Source organism: Calonectris borealis, chromosome 28 (genome assembly GCF_964195595.1).
Source record: "Calonectris borealis chromosome 28, bCalBor7.hap1.2, whole genome shotgun sequence".
NCBI lineage: Eukaryota > Metazoa > Chordata > Aves > Procellariiformes > Procellariidae > Calonectris > Calonectris borealis.
The window spans coordinates 2531883-2539569 of NC_134339.1; the positions used below are offsets into that span (position 1 = coordinate 2531883).

The window sequence follows — 7687 nt, forward strand, 5'->3', positions numbered from 1 at the left end:
GCTGCCTCGGCAAAATTTGGGGCTGGGAGTGGGGAGGGGGCGAACCCTCCCCCCCCCCCAGTATATTTTAGGCACTGGTCAGCGCAGCAGTGTTCCCACACGCCCCGAAAGCGCCTAAAAATGGCAAATTCCTTTTAAAAAAGGTTATTTGAGGTCTCCCTTAAAGGAGCAGGAGGCCTTTGGGCGGGGGGGGGGGGCGAGCTGCGGCGGCCCCAGCTCCCCCAGCCCCATTCCCAAAAATATATATATATATATAGATGCTATATGGCTCTAGAGGCGGGTATATAACCCTCGGGGTTAGCAGAGGACGATAAGAAAAGGCACCTTTCAGCTGGTCACCTGTTTTCTAAATGCACATTTTTAAATGAAAAAGAGATTTTAAGCCCTTTTATTTTGAAAGCACTTTTTAGATTCTCTTCCTTTTTTTTTTTTTTGGTTTTTTTTTGGTTTTTTTTTTTTTTTCCTTTTAGTGTTTTGTTTTTACTCTCAAAGCAAGAGCAGGTTTGGCCGAATGTATTTTGGAGAGGGAGTGAGAGGGGAGTGTGTGCTGGGGGGGAGGGCTGAGTGGTGGGGGTGGGGGAGAGATGGATGTTTATTTAATGCAGAAAAAGCAATAAAAAATAAAAAAAAAAACCACATGATAAAAAAATAAAAAAAAAAAAAACAAACAAAGAAGTCTTAGCACTTTGCGATGGAACGGGTACTTTGAGATCACTTTATCTTAATTTAAAAAGCAAAAGCAAAACATGTTTACAAGTCAAAACCAACTTCTACGGAAAAAAAAAATATTATTAAAAAAAAAAAATCCTAAATTTATTTTTGTAAGAAAAATGTGTATATATATATATATATTTAAAAAAAAAAAAAACCATAGGCAGAATCCAAGTTATATTTCATGGAGTAATAAAAGCCGCAAGGTGTCCGATGGGAGGAACGATGCTAATTAGGTTCTGTGACATGCCCTGACACCAGACCCTCCGGAGTCGTTGCACTTCACGAATGAAAACAAAAAAAACAAAAAACAAACAAAAAAAAAAACCCACGGAAGCTTGAATTTTAGGCAGGAATCAGGGGGGTTCGTTTTGATTTTGTGTATTGTTCATTTCTCCCCGCACCCTTTATTATTCTCTTTTTTTATTTTCTTCTTTTTTTTTTTTTAATTTTTCTTTTATTTTCCCCAATGTTTTCTAGCCAGTGCTAGTCCAGACGGCTCTTCCCCCCCTCCCCGCCATGGGGGGGCCGTGATGCTCCCCAGGGGCTTTGCATCCCTCCCGCTCCCCCCTGCCCGGGCAAATTCAAATCTGGGCATCGAATCTTTCTGGGAAGGTGCTGGAGGGACCCGGATCCCGGATCCCGGCAGCGGGGGCTTGGGGCTGGGGGGGGGGGCTGCAGGAGATAACCCCCCCCCGGCCGGGCTGAACCTCTGCGTAGCACTGGCTAATTCTGGCATATGCAACAAAAAAAAAAAAAAAACCAAAAAAAACAAAAAAAAAATCAAGTGTGGATTTGTAAATAGACACTTACTTGAGGTTCTTTATTGTAATCGGAGTTGTGGTATCTCTTTTCTAGTTTGTGTTAATTTTTCTGCCCCCCCCAGCTCCTCGCTGCTGCTTTTCTCTCCTCCCCCCCCCCCAACCCCCCCCCCCCCCCCCCGCCGTGGAAAGTCTGGGGGGTTCAGGGCAAAGGGCACTTGGGGACTAAATCCTGTGGGTTCCTGGGGCGGCAGGGGGGAGAGGGGGGGAAAGAGCAAAAGGGAGGGGAAAAGGGGAAAAAAAAAAAAGGGGGGGGGGGAAGAAGAAGGAGGGAGAAGAAGAAGGGGAAAAAAGAAATTGGAAGGGGAAAAAGAAATCAGAAGGGGAAAAAGAAATCAGAAGGGGAAAAAAGAAATCGGAAGGGGAAAAAGAAATCGGAAGGGGAAAAAGAAATCGGAAGGGGAAAAAGAAAAAAGGGGGGGGGAAAGAAAACAGGGAAAAAGGGGGAAAAAAAAAAGAAAAAAGAGAAAACGGCACAAAAAGTCAGAGGAGAGAGAATTAGTCTCAGGATTCCCCACGGCGAGAGCGTCCCCACGCCTGCGACGTCCTCGTCCCCACGGCCCCCCCCGGCCCCCCCGGCAACACTTTAGCACAAGTTTTGAGTTTGCACTAAAGAAAAAGAAGGAGAAAAAAAAAAAAAAAAAAGGGCAAAAAGCCCCCCGGGTTTGTCCCCATCCCCCCCCGCTGCAGCTCAGCATCGGGAGGGTTTTGGTGGAGTCGTTGTCATCGTTTTTTTTTTTTTTAAATTGTCTTTTTTTTTTTTTTTTTATTTTTTTTTTTTTTTTTTTTTAATTCAGGTTGTGAGAAAGTGTTGCCAAAGATCCTGCTGAGTTACACGGGGCGGGAAAAGAAGGAAAAAAAAAAAAAAAACAATTTAATAAGGATAATACTGCTACTAATACCCAGCCAAAACCCAAAGGGGACGATCAGACTAAAAAAGGCAAAATTAAGGCGGTTTTGGTACAAAAGAGGAAAAAAACCAACCAGCCCCCCCCCGCCCCCCCCCTCCCCGCAGCGGTGTGGGGCTCAGCCCGGGGTTGGGGGGCTCAGCCCGGGACACCAGGCAGGGTTGGGGTGTCCCGTCCCCCCCCCCAGAAGTGACTGGTGACCGTGGGGGGGGTTGGGGTCATTCCCTGGTAGTTTGGGGTCGGAGGGGTGGTGAAAAGGGGGGGGCGGGGGGGGGTTGCAGGGGCTTCACCCCCCCCCCGGGGCCGGGGGGCTTTGGGGAGGGAGGGGGGGCATCTCCTCCCCCTCCCCCCCCCCACGCTGCTTGTAAAGATGCTGCATCCAGGCCCCCCCCCCACCCCAGGAATGGGGGTGCAGGGGCGGGGGGGGTGTCCTGCCCCCCCCGCTGGGCAGTGGGGGAGGGGGGCGTTCTTCCGCAGGAAAAGGGCTTATTTCTTCTCCCCCCCCCCAATTCTCCTTCAGCACCCACCGGTCAGTGCTCCCCCCCTTTGGGGTGAGGGTCCCCCCGGCAGCTGGGACAACCCAACCCCCCCCGAGGCCTGATTCGACTATTTAAAAAGAAAATAAGGAAAAAAAAGAATATCTATAGAGCTCTATATATCGTATCTATTTATATTTTCGATTTATTATGAGAAGTTTTATTTAAATAAAGAGGAACACTTTTAAAAAAAAAAAAAAAAAAAGGCAAATCACCACGGCGTCACGAGATGGAGCTTTGGGGGGGGGAGGGGGGGAGCCGGGGGGGGCCGTGTAGCAAAAATGCTGCGTTTAAAGTTGTGTTTTCTAAAAAAAAAAAAAAACAAAACAAAAATAAATAGATATATATATATATATACACACACACAGCGAGAGCTTAAACTTCTCCTGGGGTGGGGGGGACGCGTGAGCCCGAGCTCTGGCCGGGACCCAGCGAGGATGGGGCCACTTCTTCTTTTTTTTTTTTTTCCTTTTGTTTTATTTCTTTTTTTTTTGTTTGTTTTCCTTTTTTTTTTTTTTCTGCGTCTTTATATATATAATCTATTAAAGAGATTCTCTATCTAAAGCACTCGCAAGGTTTCAGCGGTTTTTATGTGTAAACTACTTTTGTGGTATATCTGGGTAAAGGAGCGAGGCGAGAGGAATATTAAAAAAAAAAACAAAACAAAACAAAAAAAAAAAAACAAAAAAAAAAAGCACAGAAAAGACATTCCATAGATTGTAACTTTGATAGTTCTTTATAAAGTGTGGGAGACGAGGAAAAAAAAAAAAAAAAAATTAAAATAATAAAAATTGCACTTTGGGGGGGGGCTTTAAAAAAAAAAAAAAAAGAAAATAAACTATATATTAAAAATACGCACGCAGCCGTTTGGTTTTCTTGGGAGGGGAAAAGCTTATCGAGGGCGCCAGCCCTGGGGGGGGGCGGAGGGGGGTCCCCTCTATTTTGGGGCTGGTTTATGATGTTTTCTTTTTTTTTTTTCCTTGTTTTTTGGTGGTTTGGAGACGTGGTGGGAGCTGCCCGGGCTGGGGGGGGCTGCGCTGGACGGGGTGAGCCGCGGGGTGGGGGGGGTCAGTCCTGATCTGGGGGTGTCCAGGGCCGCGGGGGGGGGGGTGTGTGTTGGGGGGGGTCCCAGCTTGTCGCCGTGCCTCAGTTTCCCCAGATGGAGAAAACCCCCCTCGCAAAATAATGGCGGGGGGGGTGTGTGTCCCACCACCCCAGCGTGGAGCTGGGTGCCCCCTCCCAGTCTGCCCAGTCCTGGATCCGGCCCCACTGGTGGGGGGGTTGAGCCCCTGGGGGGGCCGAGGCGCGGGGGGGAGGGTGGGGGGTGCGGGGCCCTAATCCCATTTGGGCCCAGATTAGGGCCGGGGCAAACACCAGCACCCAGATGGCCACGGTTTAAGGAACCCCCGGGGATGGGGTTTGGGGTAGGGACCCCCCCCACGAGGGGGTAGGGAGCAGCTGCAAAGAGGGAAACTGAGGCAGGCAGGGGGTGGGGGGGCCACCGAGGGGACCCCATGATCCAGAGCCCCAAAATCCTGCTGCCACCCTGTCCCCGAGCAAGACCCAGCCGGGCTTCCAACCCCCTCCCCCTAAACACCCAGGACCCCCCTCCCCGGCCATCCCCCCCCTCCCCCCTCCCCCGAAGGGCACTGCCGTGCCCTTCGGGGGGGGGGGAGGGGGGGGATGGCCGGGGGGGGGGGTCCTGGGGATTAATTTGTGTCATAAGCTTCCTAGTTTTCGGGAGCGCGAAGAGCTTTGGGGGTTTTATCTCCCAGGATTTAGTGGCCGAGTCGTCTTTCTTAGCGAGACGCCCTAATGCCGCTTAACACCTGGGAGCCGCGATTTTCATTAGGGGCGTCAGGGTCAATTAGTAAGAAAATAATTAGGGCAGGGGACTGCCGCTGGAGGGTTTAAGCCCCATATGTGCCTGGGCTTGCGGGGGGAGGGGGGGGGGACACCCCTCTCCATGGGTGACAGCGGTGGGATGTGGTCCCTGGGCCTTATGGGGGGCTGTGGGGCAGTAGGTCCCCCCACCTTGGGGTGCCCCGCGAAGGTTGGACCCCAGGGAGATGGGGGGGGGGGGGGGTCCCTTTTGGGGCATGGGGACAGGGGGGTCTTCGGGGGGGTCCCCTCGGGGGGATGTGTACCCCGGGCTCCGGCCGCACCCTGGCACGTGGGGGGTTCGTTGGTGATGTGGGGGGACACACACGCGACCCCTTGGCTTTGGGAGGGGGGGGGACATGGGGCAGGTGACAGCCAGAGTGTCCCTGCCTGGAGCTGCCCCCACGTTTTCGGGGGCCCTATCTGGGCGGGGGAGGGGAGCTACAGGAAGGGGGGCCAGGGATGGGGAAGGAGGGGACCGGGGCCGCGGAGAGCGGGGACCCGTCCCCAGCCCCAGCGCACCCGCTCGGGCAGGCAGCGGTGGGGGGCTGCGGGCAGGGCAAGGGGGGGCAGCACAGGCAAGGCGAGGGGGGGGCCGGGGGGCGCCGGGGGGCAGCAGGGGCAGCAGCAGCCGAGGCCGTACAGGGCGTAGGGGTGGTAGTAGCCGACGTTCACCCTGCAAGGGGAAACAGAGCACCCGGGTCAGCCCTGAACCCCAAACCCCCCTGTGACCCCCCCCCCGGACCCTCTCCCAGCCCCATTCACCTGCGGACGCGCCGCCGGGCCCGCCGGCGATGGTAGTCGCCTTTGGCGAAATCCTCCAGGTTGGCGGGGTGGATGGCCCAGAAGTGGCCTTTGCCGTTGTCGCTGCGGCCGGCTTTGACGAAGCACTCGTTAAGGGAAAGGTTGTGGCGGACGCTGTTGCGCCAGCTCTTCTCCTGGGCCGAAAGGCGCCGTCAGCCAGCCCGCGCCCGCCACGGCCCCACCGCGCCCGCCCCACGCACCTCCGGGATGTCAGTAGGCACCAGAGTGAACGGCACCCGACCCGCCTGGAGAAACCAGCCCCTTGGCACCGCTTGAAACTGTCCCGAGATCCGGATGCCGGCACACACGTTTTCCTGGTGGATTGGGGTCAGCAGAGCCGTGGTGAGTCAAACCCAGCCCTGTCCCCAACCCGACACCAGCACCTTGGGCTCAGCTCCCAGTTTGCCCATCCCAAACCACCAAAACCGTAGCAAAACCAGGGGAAAAAAAAACCCCAGAAACCGGGTCTGCTCCAGCATCACGGCCGCTCACCTTGTTCTTGAAGTAGGGGTAGTTGTCCATGATCCACTGGTAGATGTCGGAGAGCAGCAGCTTCTTCTCCGGGGAGGAGAGGATGGCGGTGGAGATGAGGGCAATGTAGGACTGCGATGGCTTGTCCCTGGGCTCCGGCGGGGGCCGGGGGGTCCGGCCGGGGGGAGAGGGGGTGCGGGGCCCCCCATCACCCCGCTCCGACAGCAGGTACTCGATGGTGAAGGAGGCCCCGGGCAGGCGCCGTCCCCCGGGCACCGCGTCCCCCATGGTCCCCGCGCCGCCGCCAGCCGGAGGGGAGACCTCCTGGCCCTGCCCGGTAATTAGTGCAGATTACAGGGTTTGCTAATTGTGTTTTCACAAACGGGCTGCCTTCGCAAAGCAGGCTGTTTATCTGGCAAAGCCCCGGGTTTAGCGGGATTTGGACCTTTAAGCCTCATAAATAAAATGATTAATCCGCTGGAGGTGGAGGAATTCGAAGCGGCACCGAGGTGCCCGTGGGGACGGGGGCATCTGGCACCGGCCCTTGTGCCCACCTCGGTGTCGGGGCCGGCTGCCCCCCAATTCCCAGGGGGAGCCAGGGGCTGCCCTGGGACACCCCTGCCCCATGCACAGGACCCCCCCCCCTCCCCCCCCCCGGCCCATTTTGAGGCGAGCTCAGGGAGCTCCTGGGGACAGCGGGGAGAAATCCCAACAAGCCGACACTGAATTTAAATGTAAATCTTTCTTTTTATTTAACAAACACTATAATTTGAACTTTGAAGAATGTGTACTGAGGGAAAGAAAAATAATTTTCTTTTTGTTTTTTCTCTTCTCTTTACAAAAAAAGAAAAAAACAGGATATAAGAAAAAACATATGTACAGGAAGAGCTGGCCAACTCAAACAGAAAGCAGTAACAGAAGCATGATGTTTCCAAACAGTGGCTTGGCCTGGAAAATTTAAAAGCAATTAAATTAGAATACAAATATTAGAAAAAACTGGACTCTAAAGCTACTGTGCAGCCAGGGATGCGAGCCACAGAACTTTATACAGTAAAACTTAATTTTTGAGCTCTACCCAGTTTTTTTTTTTTGTTTTAATCCCCTTTCCCACCCCCGCCCCCATTTAAACCTGAAAACATATTGCTTACACGCAAACAGGAAAAAAAGAGAAGAAAAAGAAAAGCCCATGTCATACAAGTAAGAGTTTCTCTGTGGGAGCAAGACTGGAAGCAGCGGAAGAGCGAGCGAGACGCGGCTGCCTCCCTGCCTGCTGCCCGCTCCCCACGGCTGCCGGCCGGGACACCTTCACAAGATGCCTGGGGAAAAAGCGTGGGGTTTTTATTTTAATCCCCCCCTCTTTTGCCTTCAAGTTTTCATTTGCTAAGACAAAATACAGATGGGCAGGAAGAGCTGGGAGCGACGCACACTCCCTCTGCAGCTCCCAGTGCCCTCCCGTGCTGGGCAGGGGATTCGGGGATCCTACACCACACACGGGAGAGACTGGGGAGAATTTGGAGAGGAAACCTCCAAAGGTGCCAGGTCGAAGCTTCCTGCT

General features: G+C 53.7%; 1 long non-coding RNA gene and 1 pseudogene across 4 annotated transcripts; one reads left to right on the forward strand and one right to left on the reverse strand.

The window, feature by feature from the left end:
- The first annotated feature begins 3924 nt into the window (after positions 1–3924).
- Positions 3925–7206, forward strand: LOC142093839 (uncharacterized). Of its 4 annotated transcripts, none has more exons than XR_012677547.1 (3): positions 3925–4022; positions 5757–6003; positions 6980–7206. It is a non-coding gene; the product is annotated as an uncharacterized LOC142093839 (long non-coding RNA). The 4 variants fall into 4 exon arrangements; XR_012677545.1 differs by having other exon boundaries at positions 4006–4022; positions 5682–6003; XR_012677544.1 differs by having other exon boundaries at positions 4008–4022; positions 5659–6003.
- LOC142093837 (uncharacterized) lies at positions 4776–6543 on the reverse strand (annotated as a pseudogene).
- Positions 7207–7687: the final 481 nt, after the last annotated feature.